General features: G+C 41.8%; 1 non-coding gene across 1 annotated transcript; it reads left to right on the top strand.

Annotated features, from left to right (window-relative positions):
• The first annotated feature begins 749 nt into the window (after positions 1 to 749).
• Positions 750 to 853, top strand: LOC133089212 (U6 spliceosomal RNA). The gene has a single exon (XR_009700597.1). It is a non-coding gene; the product is annotated as a U6 spliceosomal RNA (small nuclear RNA).
• Positions 854 to 21,847: the final 20,994 nt, after the last annotated feature.

Here is a 21,847-nt window from a genome sequence, read left to right as displayed (position 1 = left end):
GAGAAGTAGGACTCGTAGCACAAAGAACACCTATGTATCCTCCACCTAGGGTCTACAATTGTCAATATTTTGTCACATTTCCTCTATTTACATATTGTTTAGCTCAATCATTTAAAAATAAAGACACAGGACATTTTACCACTAATAGTTCATTTTACCACTTGCAACTCTGTACCCCACCCCTGCAAAATTCTCCTTCAAAGGGTAACACCTTTATCAAAAGTAACAAAAAATGAACAATAATTCCTGCTTGTTTTCTCCACTTCGTCCATATTCAAATTCCCCAATTTGTTGCCAACATGTCTATCATGGCTTTGAACAAAGCCAAATCAAATCAAGGTGACACATTGCATTTTTGGCTCTTTTAATCTAAAAAAATGATACCTCAACTTCTTTTTTTCAATGAATTGCCTGTCAAAGAGACCAAGATAATTGTGTTTTAGAATGCCAAAGACCTCTTTAAATACTGTCTGTCTTCATGTTGGTAATTTCAAATGCTGCTACCAAGTATGAGCCATTTATTGAAAAATTACTAATTTTTCTTGTCTATTAATCAAATCCCTATGTAACTACCAATAAGAACTTCTGCTAAGCATGAGATAACACTCTGACCATATCAGGTTGATAGAATCACAGGGATAAACTCGGAATTGTGATACTTTATAATTGTGTAACTTTGGCCAAGTTACTTAACCCCTGTGAATCTTGGTCTCCTGTGTTCTATAATGAAGATTAAAATATCTGTCTCAATAATAAGAGCAGCATGTATACTAAAATTGGAAGGATACAGAGAAGATTAGCATGGCCCCTGCACAAGAGTGACATGAAAATTTGTGAAGCGTTCCATATTTTTTAAGCTAAGCTCATATGTATATTTATTAGATATTGCAAAATATCCCTTTATGAGAGTTTTCTAATTTATATTATCACCAGAAATGTATGCAAGTGCCTGTTTCCCTCAGCTTCGACAACAGTGGTAGTAGTTTTTATTTTTAAATCAATTTTAGAGAAATTATATCTCCGTGTAATTGAAATTTGTATTTCTCAAATTATGAGATCAGACATGTTTGCAATATGTTTAAGGGTCATTTTTATATTTTTTTTGGTAAATTGTTCAGCTTTTAAACTTATTTTACTATCATGACCCATTAATTTTTTTAAATTAATTAATTAATTTTTATTTATTTTTGGCTGCATTGGATCTTTGTTGAGTATGTGGGCTTCTCATTGCGGTGGCTTATCTTGTTGCGGAGCATGGGCTCTAGGCGCACGGGCTTCGTTGTGGCGCACAGGCTCTAGAGCACAGGCTCAGTAGTTGTGGCGCGCGGGCTTAGTTGCTCCGCGGCACGTGGGATCTTCCCGGACCAGGGATTGAACCCGTGTCCCCTGCATTGCAGGCGGATTCTTAACCACTGCACCACCAGGGAAGTCCATGACCCACTAATTTTTAAAGAATAAAATATTTAATTAGCCAAATGGCACAAAAGAAAAAATCCTACAAGGATTGATGCAATAGCACTCATGGTTTCCATTTAGAGTCTCTGACCGCAGGAGCAAACAAATTTTCATTTAACATTTGGAAAGCTGACTTTTTAAACTAACATTTATCAAAGTCATACTGTATGCTCATAAATGATCAGCTGAGCACTTACTGTGTTCCCTACTACATGCTGGACACTGTGAATTCACATTTCACCTTTACAGCAACCCTACAAAATAGGTAGAGTTATTATCCCCATTATATGAATGAGGAAATTGAACTCACAAATGTTAAATAAGTTCGCCAAGTTCACACCAAGCTGGGAATTGAACTGAGGTCTTTCTGAGCATGTAGTTGGAGCTCTTTCCACTACCCTACTCTGCCTCTTTGATTGTAAGCAGTGCCCAGTTCTTATTCAACACAGTATATCTAATATTTCCTTGCAATCAATCACCTCAACCTTGTTAGAATTAAGTTCAAAGTAGCAATTCCTCTGTGGAATCCTCTACCTTCTGAGGGATAAAAATGGCTCCAAGCCAAGCCAAGCCAAGCCTCATCTTGGGTTTTCCCAGGGTAGGGAATGCCATGTGCTTGCTCCAGGCAGAGACCTCTGTTCTCTCAGCCTGTTGTCGGCGTGTGTCATGTGCTTGGAATGGGAAGCAGGCCCTGGCATGAAACTCGCCCACAAGGATAGACAAGGCTTGGGCGGTGGATGGTAGAGGGTAGGAAGGCAGACTAGACCCAAGAGTGTGGCAAAGTCAGTGAACGAGTCTTACAGCAGTCAGCCCTGGTGTTCTAGTCGGCAGCTGGAGCCCAAAGTGGAGCACAGCAGCCGTGGGGAGGGAGGCGGAGGAGTGTGTGTGGAGGGGAAAGGAGGCACTTGAAAATGTCAAGGGCAGGAGTTCATCATCTTGGAAGTCTGGTTACCTATAGCAAAGCCCCATCGTGGAACAAGGTTCGAAGGGCTGCCCATAGAAGGGAGTCTGGCCAGAGCAAAACTAGAAAGCCCAGGGATTCCCAGGAGGAACATATCATGATCTATGGGGGAGGAGTGCAGTTAGAAAGTGCATGCAATATTTCAATATTTTGCATATACACATATTTAAAATAAAATATTCTTATTGTGTTAAAATAGAACAAAATGAAAGTAAATCTGAACAAAGTCTTTTTAGCTGGTGAGGATATTCAGAAACTTAGACTCTAGCCAAAAACTATTAGTTAACTTTTGCATATTAGTGACTTTCGAGGAGGTTGTGAAATTTTTATGCTAAAAGAGAGGGCATCAGTTTCAATATTGAGAAACCTTTGGAAAGTAGAAGAGAAATAAGGAGTCCAGTTCTGGGGGCAGGCTTTGTTGCCCCCAACGGCAATGAGTTAGCCTAGGGCTTCCCTGCATTTGCTTTATTTAATTAATTAAATTTTTTTTTTTATTCTATCTACTTTTTGGTGCAGTGATAATTTCTTCTTATACCCATTCCAAAGTGGAATTAAAGGAATATGTGTGTATGGCCAAATAATCTTACTAATAATCAGACCTGATCTTTAAAATCTTGTTATTGTAATTAAACCTCTTGGTCTAGGATCCAGGGGGAATTGACAATGCTGTTCTTTGATGCCCTTTGTGAAGTTCCTGGAAGGGAATTATTCTTTTAATATGCATATTAAAATTTATTCTCTAACTTGTGTTCTCTAACTTGGCTGAGAACCAAACAAAAGAAAATAAGCTTGCTTCTATTTTAGCAGAGACATTTGAGTTATAAGAAATGTAAAAATCATTTTTCTCACTAGGAAAAGAAAGACAATTTTCTCCACTCAATGGACTATTAAATTTTAGAATCTCATTCCCTGAAGAGGTTTAAGAATCTGGTAGATGGGCTAGATCTGTGCAGTCCATGAGTTCAGTGGGGACCAGATGATCTTTGGTAACAGGGAACAGTTGGGGTCACTCTTTCAGTCTGTGGGTTCCACACTGAAATGAAGATTCACCAGCACTATTTCTAGATTATTTAAAACTAACAATACATAAATTATTATAATATATAAATATAAAAACTCCTATAAAGGTAAATGTGCAACATTTTGAGCATTTTATATTATACTAAGACTTTATTGCTTAAAGGACTTTAAATAAGGTAAAATGAGATTTTTTTCCTTAAATTGAAAGAAAAAGGAAAAAGTGAGAAAGGAGTGAGGAAATGGAGGTAGAAAAGACCCAGCAATCCCACTACTGGGAATATACCCTGAGAAAACCATAATTCAAAAAGAGTCATGTACCACAATGTTCATTGCAGCTCTGTTTACAATAGCCAGGACATGGAAGCAACCTAAGTGTCCATCGACAGATGAATAGATAAAGAAGATGTGGCACATATATACAATGGAATATTACTCAGCCATAAAAATAAATGAAATTGAGTTGTTTTGTAGTGAGGTGGATGGACCTAGAGTCTGTCATACAGAGTGAAGTAAGTCAGAAAGAGAAAAACAAATACAGTATGCTAACACATATATATGGAATCTTAAAAAAGAAAAAATGGTTCTGAAGAACCTAGGGGCAGGACAGGAATAAAGACGCAGACGTAGAGAATAGACTTGAGGACATGGGGAGGGGGAAGGGTAAGCTGGGACAAAGTGAGAGAGTGGCATTGACATATATACACTACCAAATGTAAAATAGATAGCTAGTGGGAAGCAGCTGCATAGCACAGGGAGATCAGCTCGGTGCTTTGTGTCCACTTAGAGGGGTGGGTTAGGGAGGGTGGGAGGGAGACACAAGAGAGAGGGGATATAGGGATATATGTATACATATAGCTGATTCACTTTGTTATACAGCAGAAACTAACACAACAAAGTAAAGCAATTATACTTCAATAAAGATGTTAAAAAAAAGAAGTGAGGGGTTCTCTGCATATATAGCTGCACAAAGGACAGGAGTAATTTTTCCATTGATTTAAAACATTTCTTTTTGATTTTGTTCATTCTAGCAGTCATTACTGATTATGAAGATAACCCAAATGAATGAATCTGTAACCAGTTCATAGATATGGTCATTTAAAAAATTTTAAATCCAATTTATTTAAGCTGAAATAAAATTCACCTATTTCTTCTACTCCCCATCACCCCTTGCCTCTTGTAACCATCAATCTGTTCTCTGTATCTATGAGTTTGAGTTTTGTTTTGTTTTTTCAGATTCCACATAAAAAAATGAGATCATATGGTATTTGTCTTTGTTTGATTTATTTCACGTAGCATAATTGCCTTGTGGTCCATCCATGTTGTTGGCAAGATTTCATTCTTTTTATGGCCGAATAATATTCGTGTGTGTGCGTATGTGATTTCTTTATCCATTCATCCATTGGTGGACACTTAGGTTGTTTCCATATCTTGGCTATTGTAAATAATGCTGCAATGAACATGGCTGTGCAGATATATTTTCAAGTTGGTGTTTTTATTTTCTTCAGATCAATATCCAGAAGTAGAATTACTGGATCTTATGGTAGTTCTATTTTCAGTTTTTTGAGGAAACTCCATACTGTTTTTCATAGTGTTTGCACCAATTTACATTTCTACTAAGAGTGCACAAGAGTTTCCTTTTCTTCACATCCTTGCCAACACTTGTTATTTCTTGTTTTTTTGACAGTAGCCATTCTGACAGGTGTGAGGTTTATCTCATTGTGGTTTTGATTTGCATTTCCCTGGTGATTAATGATGTTGAACATCTTTTCATCTACCTGTTAGCCATCTGTATGTCTTCTTAGGAAAAATGTCTTCTTGGACAAAGATTTTTAATTGGGCTGTTGGGGTATTTTTTTTTTTTTCGAGTTGTATGAGTTTTTTGTTTTTTTTTTACATATTTTGGATATTAGCTCCTTATTGAATATATGATTTGCAATTATTTCTCCCATTCAGTAGGTTGCCTTTCCATTTTGCTGATGGTTTCCTTTGCTGCGCAGAAGCTTTTTAGTTTGATATAGTCCCACTTGTTTAATTTGCTTTTGTTACTTTTGCTTTTGGTATCAGATTCAAAAAATCATCACCAAGCCAGGTGTCAAGGAGCTCACTGCCTATGTTTTCTTCTAGGAGTTTTATGGTTTCAGGTCTTATGTTCAAGTCTTAGTTAATGTTTGGTATGGTGTAAGATAGTGGTCCAAGTGTCATTCTTTTGCATGTGGCTGCCCAGTTTTCTCAATACCATTTCTTGAAGAGGCTGTCCTTTTCCCCTTGTATATTCTTGGCTCCTTTGTTGTAAATTAATTGACCATGTATGCGTGGATTTTTTTCTGGGCTTTCTGTTCTGTTCCATTGACCTGTGTCATTTACTTTAATTTAATTAAATGAACATTCTGTGAAAACCTACTGAGCAATAGGCATTGTGTTGGGTGCTGTAGATCCAACAGTGAATATCATTGTTTTCTGCTCCTGAGAAGTTTGTGATCTAATTGGGTAGAGGTAGGTTGATAGATAATCACAATGAAATGTTAGAAGTGCTGTGATAGAGGTATGCACAGGGTAGTAGGAGGGGTGGGGAAGGGAAGAGAGAGTTTCCTAGGAGAATTGTCCATAAGCTAATTTTAAAGAGCACTCGATATTGGATCTAGTGCAAAAGGACAGCCTCTAAGGGGGTGAGGAACTATAGTGGTTATACGCTTGGGCTCTGTACTCACGCTGGCTGAGTTTCCTCATCTGTAACACCAAGATAGTAATATACCTTATAGGGTTGCCATACATTTAAAGGAAGTAATTATGTACAGCACCTTAGCACCTAGCTCTCAGTAAATATAAATTATTAATTCACTTTAAATGCAGTATTACCTGATGGATCTGAAATTGTGTTTGGAGGGCTCTTATTTTAGGGTTAATTCTGTGCTTAGAAGTTTTTTTTTTTTCTTGTAGAATATTACACAAGAGTCAACAGGGGTGATGTATTAAGGAATTGATAAATTAATTAGAAATGTGGCAGTGTTGGGTTTTTTTTTGGCTGCTTTGGGTCTTTGTTGCTGTGCGTGGGCTTTCTCTAGTTTCGTAAGCGGAGGCTACTCTTTGTTGCGGTGCATGGGCTTCTCATTGCGGTGGCTTCTCTTGTTGCGGAGCACGGGCTCTAGGGCGTGTAGGCTTCAGTAGTTGTGGCACATAGGCTCAGTAGTTGTGGCGCATGGGCTTAGTTGCTCCATGGCATGTGGGATCTTCCCAGACCAGGGATCGAACTCGTGTCCCGTGTTGGTAGGCAGATTCCTAACCACTGCACCACCAGGGAAGTCCCACAGTGTTGGTTTTAAAAGGAGTTAATAATGTTTAACAAGAAGGTACCTCAGCCCAATCCAACATTTGCTCTCATTCATTCATTCAGTACTTGAGTTCCTATTGTGTACTCTATGGAAGCCTTACAAAAAAGATTCCAACATAATACTTTTCTGTAGAAACTCACAGTCCAATGAGAAAGACAACGTGGAAACAAAGCATTACAACACCGTATGATAAGTGTGATCATAAAGTCATGTGCAAAATACCGGTTATGACATTATTTGGATTATTTGGCTGTGTACTACTTAACTGAATAAGCTGGAGAAAAGCATTGTCAGAACTGGGTCTGAGAAAGAACAAACAATGGCAGCTGAGTGGAAGGAGGAAACGCCAGTTGGAAAGAGATCAGTTAGAGGCTTTTGCAATAATCCGGCAAGGTTGGTAAATCTTGGTAGTTTCTAGCTGAATATATGGTCTGGCCCTAGGAAGAGAGATCTGGACTGGGGGGTCATGTCTAGGAGTCATCAGTCTAAAGGTGGTATTTGAAGCTACGGGTACCAATGAGATAATTCAAGGAGATGGTGGTGTGGTGTATAGTGTGAAAAGAGAGGGATTCCAAGCAGGCAGGCCTGGAGAATATTAATAAATAAATGACAAGAATGAGAAAGAAGAAAGTTAAATTGAGAAGAAACTGGGAGTAGGTGTCCCAGAAACCAAGGGCAGAAAATTTTAGGAAGCAGAAGGTTATCAATGGTTGCAAATGCCACAGGGAAGTCAAGCAGGAAAGGAATGAAAAGAAATCACCAGATTCCATAATTAAGATATTGGGGATAACCGTAGTTCATGTATTACCTGTTCAACTGGATTGCAGTGAGTCAAAGAACAAAGGAGTTTGGTGACGAGGATGAGAGTTACAAAACACTCTACTGCTTTGTTTCTATGAGTTGCTCTGAAGATAAGAAATTTTGTAAAATATTGTTATGGTTTAGGGATCTCACTGATAGCATTTTTCAAAATGCATCTCTTAGTGTTATCTGAACCCTCTGGGCTCACTCCAGGCAGGCTCTCCTCCCTGCCCTCAGCACACCCACACCAGAAGCTCAGGACTGCAAAGAGAAATGAAGAGGAACCTGCTCCCCAGCTCAGGGCCCTCCTTCAGCATCCGGCCCTCTGCCTGCTTCCAGTCCTCTTCACTGGAGATGATGTCATCTCCCCTCCTCGCTGACCCATCTGGCTTCCCGACTTTGCTCCCACCTCTAGTATCTCTGAACCTCAGACTGTTTGCTCTGGGCCTGGTAACTGGACCTCCTCAGCGCTGCAAACTCAGGCCTGAGCCCCGAGAACACCCCTGGCAGTGCCAATAGTGACCCATCCCCTATTTATTCATTGCAGATATATTTGTTAAGCCCCTGGTAAGAGTCAAGTGCTATGCTAGGCACTGGAAGACATTGCTGAAGAAGGAAGCCAAAGTTCCTGCCCTTAGTGAAATTTACATTTAGTAGGGGAGATAAAGAATAAAGAAATGTTGGGCAAGGGCCCCCCGGGCCCCCTCCCTCCCAGGGAAAGAACTTGGACCTACACATATTGAACTGTAGTTACACTTTGTAAACTCTTGGAGCCACTCTCCTAGCTATGCTTGGGCCTTTGACATCTATCCTAAAGTACAAGGTCTCACTAGTATCATATCTCTTCCCCAGGCATTCAGTCTACCAATGTTCCCACAGTCAATAGTTATAATAATGGTACTGTATCAGTCAAGTCAGATTCTTATTCTTTTCTGACTGACTGTAGAAAATGAAGTAAAATACAGTATGCTAACACATATTTATGGAATCTAAGGAAAAAAAAAAAAAGGCCATGAAGAACCTAGTGGCAAGACGGAAATAAAGACACAGACCTACTAGAGAATGGACTTGAGGATATGGGGAGGGGGAAGGGTGAGATGTGACAGGGTGAGAGAGTCTCATGGACATATATACACTACCAAATGTACAATAGATAGCTAGTGGGAAGCAGCCGCATAGCACAGGGAGATCAGCTCGGTGCTTTGTGACCACATAGAGGGGTGGGATGGGGAGGGTGGGAGGGAGGGAGATGCAAGAGGGAAGAGATATGGGAACATATGTATATGTATAACTGATTCACTTTGTTATAAAGCAGAAACTAACACACCATTGTAAAGCAATTATACTTCAATAAAGATGTTTAAAAAAAAAAAAGAAAATGAAGTAGTATTTTCATTTGTTCCTGCATCCCTTTTCAGTGGCTTTCTCCCCTGCTGTGGCACCCTCATTCCACATACCATCTCACATTCCATTTCCAAAGTGCTAGACTTTCTAATTGATCACTGTATGTTACCCTAAGATGCCATCAATAAAAAGATGCACCATTATTTTATATACCAATAAAGAAGGGACTTCCCTCGTGGTCCAGTGGTTAAGAATCTGCCTTCCAATGCAGGGGATGCAGGTTCCATCCCTGGTCGGGGAACTAGGATCCCACATGCCGTGGGGCAACTAAGCCCGTGTGCCGCAACTACTGAGTCCGCGTGATGCAACTAAGACACAATGCAGCCAAATAAATACATAATTTTTTTTTTAATGCCCAAGATGAAGAATCTAATGGGAGACCCCCCTACATAAAGCTGAGACACCAAAGGGCCACACTTTCCATACAGAAGTAAACAAGAAATAAACTCACCACACAGAGAGAGACAGCAAAAAATCTTGTGTGCCTCGGTCTCGGCACCGATGGAGAGAGGGTGAATAACATCTCATCTGAGAAATGAAACTACAAGCTGGCACTCATACAAGTGGTCTAAGTTCACACTGCTAGTGTGACCCAAATAGTCTCAACCTCAGAATTTAATTTGTAGTCGTGTCACAGTGACCAGCAGAAGAAAAAGTAAATCCTCACAACCAAGGTTCTCAATGCCCATATGATGGTCCACCAACTCTAGCAGTAATCAAAGTCAGTACATTCTACTGAAACCAAAGGACACTGAGCATCTGGTAGACTTCCTTGTGTAAGGATTTGGACTATAGTCTCTTTCCTGTGAGTTTAAATTATGAAGGTAATATTTCGTCTATTGCGACCACTCCAAAATTACAGATGGAGAAACCAAGGTTTATATATAACCGTGGCACTGGGGCGCTCATTTAGTGCTCCTCAAAGCTACTTCTTTTTCTCTGAAAGATCATAACTTGTCCGTGTCTGGCATCTTAGGCTCTTTCTGGAATGAGGGGGGGCTAGATGGTAGCTTTTATTAAGTATCATGTTGGCATTTACAGACATGAACATAAGTTGCTGGAGCCATGAGTCGTAATGTTGACAGAACCTCACTAGAGACTAATTCTGGGCTCCACATCTGGAAGTTACAGATGCTGGTAAAGGTTTTGAGAGGAAACATAAAAACTGTTGTAAAACAGGAACTAGGTAGGAAGGGTAAAATTCTGGGCTTTTTTTTTTTTAACCAGAAGGAATTCCAGAGACCATCTAGTGCAGTTCCTCAGGCCATCTGGCAGGGCTGCTATGTAGATCAGATTTTTGCATGGCTCAACCTTTTTCATAAACTCTGTTTAAATGCCACCTTTTCAGAGAAAACCCCTTTGATTATCTCATCTACAATAGCCTACCTACAATCCAGGACGCTTAATACTTTATTCTGCCTCTTTTAATCATGGCAGTTATCACTATCTGATACTGTCTGAAATGATTAGTTAATTGTTAACTTGCTTTTTTTCTCTCTTCTCCCACTAGAATGTAGAGACCTGGTTCAACCAACTCCATAAACCCAGAGCCAGAACAATACCCCTAAAATAGAAACTCAGAAATATTTGTTGAATGACTGAACAGTGAATGAATCAATGAAGAAAATAAGGACAGAAGCTGTGATTACTTCAGTCAGACAGATAAAATTCCATATCAGGTTTAGACTAGGTTTTAAGTGATTCATGTTCTATGAGGAACTAGCTATAATGTTTCTGTATCACAGCTCTTAGCATAGTGCCTGCCACATACAAGGCTCTCAGGAAATATTTGCTGGATACAAGAATGTGTATCGTATACCCCTTAATGGTGAGCTGCTATAATTACCAGGAAGAGTAATCAGGGAACAACATATAATCTTATTAACCAAAAAAAATATTGGGAAATACAAATAGATTTTATATGACATGAAGATTGAAAGAGATGAAAGATTTAAAGATTTAAAATAACATTTTTAGAATAAGAAGTGGAAAATCATTAAGACTGAGAATGGAATGCAGGGGAATTTTAAGGAAGAAGGAGAAATTCAAGATGTCATGATTGTCCATGTTCCTCTCATCTCCTTTGTTAAGTAACCTGGGGAGGTTATAAAATCTTCTTCCAGGAGGGCTTTAAAAATAGGAGCACTTTCTCCTTGACTGGAGTGCCCCCAGAATGAGGGATAAACCAAGCAGCCTTTCCAACATCTTCCAGCCTCATATACACTGAATTTGGATACTGAGAAACTACTCATTTGTAATCCAGCAAACACTTACAAAGTGCCTCTAAGTGCCAGAGAAGAGTCAGGATCCTTTGGCTGCAAGTGACAGAAACTCAATTCATACAATTTAAAGAAAAAGAAAAAAAAAAAAAGGACGTACGCTTGAAAGATACTGGGTTTTCTCCCAGAGCCATAAACCCACGAAAAGGGCAGGGATGTAGCAGACCCTAGGAACCATTGGAGCCAGGAACTTAATATGGTGTGGATTCTTTCTCTACCTTTTCCCTTCTTCCTGGTGTTAGCTTTTTCCTTCCCCTGCTGCGGACTGCCTGTTTCCCAGTGGCGGAAAACCTGACAACAGGCATCTTCTAAGATTTATGCCTTATAGCTTTTGGCCACTGTGGTTCCAAGATGAAAAATCTAAAAGAAGGCACCTAGCCCAACTTGAAAAAGCACGCTATCAAATCAAGCAATCAATTATGACCATTGCAATGGGATTAGATTAGAAGTCCATAAAGATAAAGTGGTGGGGAGAGAGAGACAGTTTCTAAAGGAAGTGGGTGGGGCTGAGCAGGCAATACCACATACACTCATTATGGTCTGGCACCGTGCTGGACACTGGTCAAAGGTGACTGAGGCTTTATACCTGTAAAACCAAGGTGTCATCAACTACTGAATCACACAAAAATGCTGGCAACGATATCACCGGGCAGTCTGACGTGGTGCTGTGTTTGGGAGCAGCTGAGTTTGGCATCTCTCTCTGAGAAGGCAGCCTCCAATTTCTTTGTAAAAGGTGCATCCTTGTGTCTCCAGCTCAGAAGTTTGATCTGTCCCTTGGAGCTAGTGATGACCGTGGAGGTAAAGGTGATGGTTAAGGAACTGGTTTGTCAACACTTGGGAACCTGCAAAAGAGGTCACTATGACACTCTTGGGGGTGAGCATGATCAAGTAGAGTAGATGGAGAGAAAGAAAGAGAGAAAACAGGAGAAGAGTGTTGTTAATGGGGTTAATGTCAAATTAACCCCAAACTTCACTTCCTCATAGCTCTGCATGTCTTCCTCCATTGAGGAATGAGAAAGTTAGGCTCTCCTGGAAAATATTAAGAGGGTAAAGCTTTCTGATCTGGGAATCTCTGATCACAGACTGTCCCTTCTACTCTGTGGCTGTGTCTCCTCAGCTCCTCCCCCCTCCCACTCTCCCCCCCCCCCCCCGCCCCCTCAGCAGTGCCTGGTTGGAAAGGGGGTATGAGACTGAATGAGCTATTTATGTCCTAGCTTTGTTTCCATGACAACTGATCCTCAAGCATTGCATTTAGGCCCTTATAAGTCACACCTTCCCAAGGAGGACGCTGTAGGTTTGCGGAAGGGATGGAGTTGGCTTCTGGTCACATAGCTGGGCTTTTCAGAGATTCTCCAAAGGGCTGATGTATCTTTTAGAAATATTTCTGTTTTCAATGCTTAAAGTAATAGTAATTCTTTCCTAAATGACTTGAAATCAAAATTCTTCACTTTTCCCTTTAGACAATGGCCGCAGCCCACTAACTCCCAAATAGGCCTATAAGAACAGCACGGGCTAGAGGATGCCTGCTCATTTGTCAGTCAAATGGGAAAGTAGGAGGAAGTAATGCATTGGTGACAACTGACTCAGCCAGTCAGCCCAAGTCAGGAAGCATCTCTCTTTTCCCTGAACTAGAGTGACTGTCCAGAACTGGAGCATTTCAGGGGAAGAAGTGTGTTAAGATTTCTTTCAAGTTAAGAGACACATGTGGCAAGCATCACAGAGGAGATGGAGGTGTTCAGGGAGATGAAGCTGATAAATATCCGTATTGTAAGAATTTCAGTGACTGACTCTGAGTTCCTCCTTTAGGCTTGAAGGAAGAAACCATGACTTAACCATTTCCCTGTATCTAGCCAGCATGGTGCCTGGCCCTGAGCTGGTACTCAGTAAGTTTTGGTTGATGGATTGATTAAAAGTAATATTTGATATTTGCAAGCGTACCTCAGGAGCTATGCAGAATCTGGGGCTTCCTAAAAGCACCAAACTTGCTCTCTAGAAGTGAAAGTCATCCTTTTTAAATTTTTTAATTATCACTCATTTAACTCTGATTGATTTTTCTTAATCGTGCTCCATGTTAACTAGGAATTTGATTCCCAAAAACTGGTTCCGAGTGAAATAGAGGAAATTAGTTTTCTCTCTCATAATCCTCTAAAGGAGGAGCAACTCATTCTGAGATCCAGAAACTGAGCTGAGGATAGGAATGCCTGTGGATTCCCAGCAAAACTCAAGATTGAAATAAAGTGAAATGCCTTGCGGAGTTATCTTCATTGAGGGACCACGAAACCACCACAGAAACGTAGAAACAGAGTCTAGTCAGCATGGAATTCTCTTTGGTTTCCTTTCAATTTGTTACCCCCCTAGACCTTAGATAATTGAAATCTGGAGTTTTTCACAGTTAGACCTCTTCTTTGTGCATGAGAATTGCTGAAGTAAACTGACTTAAAATTGAAAAACAACAAGGAAAAGATAAGCAATAAGAATTGACATTTGTTAATGAAGAACAACAACGTAAGGTGTTTATATTTTAGTGGCTGAGAGCAGGGCCGCTGGTGGCAGCCTGTCTGGGTCTGTGTCCTGACACTACACTTTCTTGCTGCCATGTGGCTTTGGGCAAGACTGTTGTGAGACTGAAATGTATTATATCAAGAAAAGTGCTCAAAATATGCCTGGCACATAATAAGTGCTCAATAAATATCAACGAATCTTACTATTTTGATATTATTTTTAAATGCTTTCTAAGCCACAATTTTAATAAGGCTATTCTCCTGCTTAAAATACTTCAATGGTTTCTTGTTTTCCCCCTAAACTGCAAGTTCTTGAGCATGGCCAACAGATTATTCCAGTGCTGGCCTCTACCTACTCATCCCCTGCCTCTCCTCTCTGATCAAATCCTAAGCTCTGTTCTTAGGATTCGAGTTCTGTGATGTGCCTTGTCCTCTTATGTCTCTACACATGTTCTCTTTCTTCTGCTTGAAACACCATCTCCCTACTGCTCACCTGGCTAATAGCTATTTGTCCTTAAACTAGCCTGGATATCTCCTCTTCCAGGAAGCTCCCTCTAACATACCTAGTTTGGCTTAAGGACCCCTCCCACAAGCTCTTCCATCCCCTTGTTCTACTGCTTTGCATTCCCTAACATACTCTGCTCACATCTTTCCTTCTCTTTCTCTCCCATGTGCTCCTTTGTGGAAAGAAATGACATCTTGTTGTCCAATGTATCCTCAGCATGTATCACAGAGCAGGTGTTCCAAAAAATGCTTGGTCTCTTAAGAATAGAGGAGGCTTACAAATGAAATCTTCTAGAAAAATCAGCAAAGGTAAAGAACTGAAGCCCACAAGAAAGAGAAATAGAGAAAATCTGTAATTCCCTCACGTCTCAACCCACTCCTTCACCCTCACATTTGCAGGCCTGGGATTTGCTCCTTTACTGTCTTCTGTTCTCAAGTTGCCCTGAAGAGAATGCCAGGAGTTACATTCTCTGATGACCCGTGCCTTTGAGGACTACCTGATCCTGCTTTATTTCCTGTTGTGCAACCACAACGGGCTGTGCACGGGAATTAGGGGGGTTACAAATTGAAAGGAAAGCAAAGAGAATTCCATGCTGACTGCACTCTGTTTCTACCTTTCTGTGGTGGTTTCGTGGTCCCTCAGTGAAGATAACTCCACAAGGCATTTCACTTTATTTTCTTGATCCTCAATGGAAAATCCGAGCAGCCACGGTTTCAGATTCTTCTAAGCTGATTATGGTTCTTAGAGGTAAGGGAACCAAGGCTTTCCATAATCTAGACAATGCAGAGCTTGTCTTTTGGACTACCAGCACTGGATAAATACTAATCAACTGCTTTTCCCTTTTCTAAGAATCCTAGAGGGCCACAGTTAATCCTTTAAAGGCTCCTGTGGGTGGAAACACCATTCTGTTACACATTGATTAGGAAAGTGATAGCTCAAGGTCATGCAGCAGTGAAGTGGCAGAACTAGGTGGTACTGGGGGTCACATAACGCAAGTCAGTTTCTTTTTCCCTTTGGCATTTTAAATTCTGGACACAGAGCTACAGAATTAAAACCAGAGCAGGGGACAGGCTAATGAGAAAATTACGTATTTGAACAAGATTTTAAAATAAATAAATGATAAATAGAATTTATGGAATCCCTATGAACCTATTCCCAGCAGTCTGGAAAGCATTAGCAAAAGCAAATACCCCAAGTTATCCCAGGGAATTACCCTTCTATATTCATTTCTTTGGCATGAAAAAACCCCCAAGGATCCAGCGTAAGGGTTAGAAGAGAAAGAGGAAGAAAAATATTTCTAAAGAATCAGGGGTTTGATTTTTCTGCCATTTAGTAAAGATTTTATTTTGAGAAGAATTGGTTACAAGCTTCTGAAATCTCTTTCTTGGGATATTTGATCATGAAAAGTGGAAGAGACTTCAGACTATTTCAATCTCAAGTGTGAATAGATCCAAAGCTTTTCACCTGTCTCTGAAGTAGACAGGAAAATAGTCGGGGAGCTTCTCCAAGTTAATGAAGTCTCTTCTGGCCCAGAGATCATATATCACCTATCATTATGGCTCTTATTCTAGTAATTCTAGTATAAGGTCTGTCATTTAGCAGATGTGCAACAAATTTTGCTGAAAAAAATTGTGAATGCATAGCATGTTTGGTGAAGGGATAGTGGTCTCTTATTTTTAGTTCTCAAAGAAAGAAAAGCCCTGATTTATAGCATTTGCCAATTACTGTGGTGTAAATACTCCCAGCCAGGCCACTTTCAAGTTACCCATGGCTTAACAACAAGCTCACAAAGTTTCTAGAAATTTAACAATTGGCTCTCGTGATGGGCAGGAGTCAATCCAGCACACCCATGCTTGTGGCAGTACATTCTTGGCTCCCCATGTATACAAAGGCAGAGCAGTACCGAATGTTTTCAGTATATTTAGCCTTCAGAAGGAAAAGGGGGGTCTAGATAAAGCCAGAGGTAGCTTGGGAACAGAAATTCTGCAGCATGATGAGGCCTCCCACGTAGAAAAGCACATCAGTCGTGTCCTGGGGGGACTGCCAAGGACCAGAATAATTTTCTGTCTTTAGCTTAGTGTGAAACATTGAAGAAGTGCATGTCAAACACGCCTCTGCATTCTGCATGCCTCTTCCTCTAAGCAAAGGACAAAAAAAACCCTCGGAATTCCCAAACCCTCTTTAATAGAGCTGAGGTTTGTGTGAACAATTAAAAAACACTAATCCAGGTCTGAGTGTACTCAAATCACAGTTACCAATGTAAGATGTCTTTGTAATGTGGGGATTAGACCAAAGAGGGTTATTTCTAATTATCGAAACCAGGAATATTTTTTGTGTGTGATTGGCAATAAGCATTCTTCATCACGATAAATAGATCATTATTTCCATTCTCTCACAGTTTACATCATTCATATAGTTTTTGTTCAAAGTTTCTCCATTTGTCATGCTGCTGAATTAACAGGGTTTCCAGCTCATGAGTGCTTAGGATGAGTGCTTGGTGACAGGTGTTTCTCAGAAACACGTGTATGTAGCCAGTATGACTTCTTTCAGCCAATTCATCCTCTCCACTCTACGCTCTGGACAGATCCGTAGCCTGACACGGGGGTTCTGGTTATGGATCTCAGGAAAGTAGCTGGGACCAGCTCCCACATGAAGCACACGTCCCTCCTCCCCAGTTCTGCCCTGTCCGGGAGGTGGGAGCCTTGAGTAGAGCCCGGGAAGGTGAGAGCCAGGCCGGCAGGGCTCTTTCAAAACACACACTTCCCCCACCACCTAAACGGGCATTATGTAAAAGACAGCCCCAGCCTGCTCTCCTATTCACAGATTCAGTTAAACATCACTCACCGCAATCTACTTTTTACTTGTCCCTTGATCCTACTCTTGGTCTTTCTGACATTCACTCTGCTATTGTTCTCCTCCTCCTTTCCTAAGATCATTCTTTGGAATTACCCTGTGTGTTTGGGTCGGCTCCACTCGGTTTAGCCTAAGAGATAACACAGAATCTGAGAAGTCAAGTGGTCTGGGTTTGTGCCTTGACCCCTTCACTTGCTGGCGGTGTGACCTTGGGAAAGTGACTTGACCTCTTTAAGCCTCAGCTTCCCCATACGCAAAACCAGGTCACTACAAGTCCCTATTTTATGAGTGTCGTGAGGTGAAAATGAGGACATACGTGCCAAATCCCCAGCAAATATTTCGGTGGTAGACACTTAAATAGGTTAGCTCTTGTGAACATTACTTCCGTCCTTGTTATTATTGTTGTCATCAGTAGAAGTGATGTTTCCATGGCACAACGCTGCCCCAAGTGCCTTGTGGGAGCCCCACACTGCAGCCCCAGAGGTTCCCATGGCCAAGGTCCCTGAGCAAAGTCTTTTTTATTTATTTATTTATTTATTTATTGGCTGCATTGGGTCTTCGTAGCTGTGTGCGGGCTTTCTCTAGTTGCGGCCAGTGGGGGCTACTCTTTGTTGCGGTGCGCGGGCTTCTCACTGTGGTGGCTTCTCTTGTTGTGGAGCACAGGCTCTAGGCATGCGGGCTCAGTAGCTGTGGCTCGTGGGCTCTAGAGCTCAGGCTCAGTAGTTGTGGGGCACGGGCTTAGCTGCTCCACAGCATGTGGGATCTTCCCGGACCAGGGCTCGAACCCATGTCCCCTGCATTGGCAGACGGATTCTTAACCACTGCGCCACCGGGAAGTCCCCTGAGAGAAGTCTTGATAAACGCTTACTGTGAAGAGATGCTTGTGAAAGTGATGCTAAACCTACCTCCAAGCACAGAGCCAGGTAATAATCTGTCCCTTGACATGCCCTGCAAGTTTGTCTTGGATAAGAAAATCCTTAATGACTTTTTTATTTTGCTTGCCATGTGCTTTGTTATTGCTGACACAAAATTATGTCTAGAAAACATACATCTTTTCAAAAATTTAATTTGATAAACACTGACTTCTTAACCTTTAAAATGAATAATGACCATTGTAACAATGTCAGGAATGAAATGGTTTTATTGTTTGTTCCCCCTCTAAGAAGCTGAACCAGGGATGCGTAAGATGGCCTCTTATACCTCCTGTAATTAAAGATCAGTCTGGAGTCCTGCTTGAAAGCCCCACCTTTTTTCACTTCCCTCCATTTATTCTGGGGAAATAGCCAAGCTCCTGAAATAGGACAGATGCTGCCTGGATTTGTCAGGTCTGGAAGCCCTTGAAACTGCAGTTGAACTCATCTGTCAGGATCAGCGGTTTGAGCTTACCTTCAAGGTCAAAAGTACCTTTGAATTTTCCAAGATACATGAAAAGAGATTCCATGTATGCAGTCATGTGCCACCCTATATGTCAGGGAATGAAACCATGCCGTCTAAATACTCCAACAACAGACTTTACAAGAGTCTGAGAAACCTGGAGAAAGCAGGAGATGGCCGGGAATAAAGGCCAAGAGGAGCACTTGGGCTTTTCCAATGGGCAGGAAAGGTCACTGCCCAGGGTCGGCAGTGTTAGAACTCCCAGCGTTTCCTGACAGCACCATGACCATTGCATTCCACTCTATCCGAAGCCTGTCTCCACCCTCCCCCTCAAACCCCTTCCTCTAATTCTTGGCCTCCTCCCCACCAGCCTGCAGTCCTGTTCCAATCTTCAGTTTCAAAATGGTGGTGGTGGGGGGAGCTACATTTGACAAAAAGGTTCCTACAAGCTTTGCACAGGGGTCTATATTCCATTTCCCTCAGAGAGTTCTTTTGTCACATATTGGAACCTGCCTGTTGCTGTAAGGGGGGCTCAGAGCTCATCTAATACTTCCACTGTCAAGTCACAAGTCCTCAGCCCTGTCCTTGAGCAGTGAATTTGTATTTTACAAATTCAAATTCAATTTTCTAAAGAACCTTATGTATTATGACCAGCAAATCTAAGAGATGGAAGGTCGTCAGAGGTCATCTTGCCCAATGCCAGAAGCCACAGCCCATTTACAGTGTTCCTCACAGAGTTGTCTGGCCTTTGATTAAACACCAGATGACAGAGGTTGCCTCTTCAGAAGAAAAACGAATGTCTGAGAAACAGGGGTGGGAAGGGGACTAACTTTTCATAATATATTTTTTTGTTCCTTTAAAATTTCATCCTGTTGCATTGGTTGCCTATTCAAAAAAAGGAAGCTAGGTATTTTGAAAATACCTTTAGTGTGATGAAACCCATTACAACACAAAGCAGACAGATCATTCCATTTCAGATGGTTGGAATTGGCAGACAGTTGTTTCTCCTGCTGAGCCGAAATTACTCTTTGTGTGGCTTCTACTTTTCTACCCATCCCTCATAGTGAGTCGTACAGAACCCGCCAACCCCTCTTTAGCATCAAAAATAAAAAAGTCAAATATATGAAGACAATCATTCTACTTTCTTTTAGTCATTTCTTCTTGAAGGACAGAAAGGTCATCCACTTTGCTACATCAGATCTCTCAGCTAGAAAGACTGGAGGAAAAGAAAACTAATTTTAGTATTTACGGGAAAAAAAGAGAAATTGGTCCAGGGATGAGTTTCCCTCATGCTGTCTTGTTGAATCTGGCCTCCACTGCTCACTGAAGGGTAAGGATTGGTAGAGCCAAATTTTACTCCACAATAAAGAGGTAGCTCTGGCCTTACCTTTGCAGCCTGAGGAGAGGGAAAGAGAGGCTCCCTTTGACAGTGGACATTTCCTAGCAGCCTCAGAAAAGTTTCATGAGCTTCTGTAATAGATTGCAAAGCATTTGGGGGCAGGGGAATGCCCGTTTCCACAACACAGAAGTTTTGCACAGGATTTCATCCAGAAGTTTATAAAGCCAATACAATCAGGGGACTAAATTTAAGGGCACTGTTCTTGGATTGGAAAGACAATGGATAGACCTGGAGCTTTGTACCCAGTGCCTTTCTTGATTTTTATTATCATTTCAACAAGTATTGTCTCTCCTCCCCGCTCCATCCCAAGTCCCCAGAACTGTGCTAAAATACAAAGGAAGCACCAGGATATGTACCCTGCCCTCCAAGAGCATATATTCATCCTGAGAAGGCTATATGCACACAAAAGCAATGAAGTAAGAATACAAGACCAATTAGACTTGGCCAGAGAGTAACGAGTCACTGGGGCAGCATTCAGCCCATGGAGTCTTTCTGTAGCAGGTGCACACATAGGAACCCCTCACAGATTATATGCCTTCCCAGACCTGAATATTTTCCTCATTTCCTCTCTCCTACAGAAAAAGGACCCCACTGACCTATTAAGAAATGACCTTCGAGGTATCTGTCCAGTTGCAAAAGAGGTACACCCCCACCTACCCAAATACCTTTTCATCCTGGTTTCCCTTATGGCCAAGGGTACACATTGGGGACCTACTGACTGGAGTAGAAGAGAAGGTCTGCAATTATGAGGTTTGAGGAGTAGTCACAGAGAGATTTGTCTGCCAGAGGGATATCTTTAAGGCTCAGATTCAGGCCAGAATAATGTTCACCCCTATGAGATGGCAAATCCTATAATGTCTCCCTTAGCCCACCTGTGGCACTCCTGAGCCCCTCAACAGCATGGTAAAGCCTCTCCGGAAAGCTGGTCTTCCAGAGCCTTGGCTTACCTTATCAGCCCTGTAACCACAGGAGGAACTAGGTATCTAGAAAGGCATGAAACTGGACAGTGGGTGCTTCTGTTTAAGCCCGTGTTCTTTCGTCTCAGTGCAGGCACACGTCTCGTTCATCTGTCTGCTCTGGCCCGGTTCACACGCTGGCAGCATCTCTCTTTGCCCAGCTCAGTCAGTTCAGCCCGGCTTTAAGCTGGAGCAGTTCAAATGTGTTCTCACCCCAGTGTTTACCACTAACCAAGCTGAACGACTCAGCAAGTGTTTCCTGCCTTTTATTGTTCTCTTTGAGGGTAGGAATCAGGCCTTCCCCTTGTGGAGGGCCCACAGCAGGCACTGAGCCTGGCGAGAATAGGGTGGGCATGCCCAAAACACCACTCAGTGAATATTCAGTGATTACCCTCCATCAGCCTGGTGCTGTGCTTGGCACTGGGAGATCAGGGATGAACGAGATGCTTGTGCCTTCACGTTGAGAGAGGGAAGCAGACAAGCTAGCAAGCCGCGCGGTACAGAGAACCGCGATGAGAACCGGGGCCAGGAGGGCACTGAGATGGGCACCTAATCCAGCCTTGGTGAGCAGAGGGGCTGGGCAAGGGAGTCTAGGAACCGTCGAGGGGAGTCACGTCCCCCCTGTTGAGTAGGCGCTAGGTGACCCAAAGACAGGGCCGGGTGTGCGCACAGAGAGGAAGTTCAGGAGCCAGTGGAGCCACTGGGAGGTGAGAGAGAGCATAGGTGAGAACTGAATGATGAATCCTTGTATCTCAGAATAGTTTCTTATAGCTGGAAAGTTCTGAAGGTTTAATCATCCGCTTTTCACTCAGTTTAGTGATGGTGATTGATACCAATTCATATTCATATTCAGCCTAGGTTTAACAAAAGCCCTCTGTCCTGATCTGTGAAAGGACAGCTTAAAATGTGTGGAGGTCAGGAAAAGCAAAGGCCCAGTCTCTAACCCCGCCCCTCCAGCTCTGGTAGAAAAACAAAGGCCACTAGCAAGTGTCTGTCATGCTGGAATGCGC

Source organism: Eubalaena glacialis, chromosome 3 (assembly GCF_028564815.1).
Source record: "Eubalaena glacialis isolate mEubGla1 chromosome 3, mEubGla1.1.hap2.+ XY, whole genome shotgun sequence".
Classification (NCBI taxonomy): domain Eukaryota; kingdom Metazoa; phylum Chordata; class Mammalia; order Artiodactyla; family Balaenidae; genus Eubalaena; species Eubalaena glacialis.
Note: the sequence above shows the minus strand (reverse complement) of the source record. Positions and strands in the feature narration are given on the sequence as shown.